Source organism: Phascolarctos cinereus, unplaced genomic scaffold, assembly GCF_003287225.1.
Source record: "Phascolarctos cinereus isolate Bilbo 61053 unplaced genomic scaffold, phaCin_HiC Scaffold_3;HRSCAF=262, whole genome shotgun sequence".
NCBI lineage: Eukaryota > Metazoa > Chordata > Mammalia > Diprotodontia > Phascolarctidae > Phascolarctos > Phascolarctos cinereus.
In genome coordinates, this window is record NW_027555736.1 from 118,602,128 (window position 1) to 118,602,804 (window position 677).

Here is a 677-nt window from a genome sequence, read left to right on the forward strand (position 1 = left end):
CCTCCCCCCACTTTTTTTTGCTTTTTGGTGAGACAATCAGGGTTAAATGACTTGCCCTGGGTCATACTGCTAGTAAGCGTCAACTGTCTGAGGTCGCATTTGAACTCTGGTCCTCCTGATTCCATGGCTACAGCTCTATCCACTTCGACACCTAGCTGCCCCTTTTCAACATGAAAAGAAATAAATTCTAGAGTTTATCATGTACATGTATGCACCTAAATAAAATAAGATGAATATGTTCGTTTTCAAAGAAAACTCTTTTAGTATCATAAATGTGTCACATTTGTTATTTAGTCCACAATTTTTTTCACGATTACAACTTCTAGAATATTTTAATAGGGTATTATAGTTACTTGCCAAATAGACAAACTTTTGGTATCCGTTGGGTGTACATGTACCCCAGGCTGGGATATAGATTGTGGTATTTTGTTTTAAAACAAAATCCTCACCCTCTAGCTCCATTAATCTTTCTTTGGGGGAGTCCAGGAAGGTATGGCCCAAGGAGAAGACAAAAAAATAGACCTGCCTGACACTTTGTTTAGTGCAGGGGGCACAGCATTTTAAAATCCATATTCCACTAATTTTTTAAGTGGATTCTTTGATTAAGAGATCCTACCCAATTGGGTTTATACCCAGTGAGGTTAATGACAGCAAGAAAAGAGCCATATGAAGAAAAA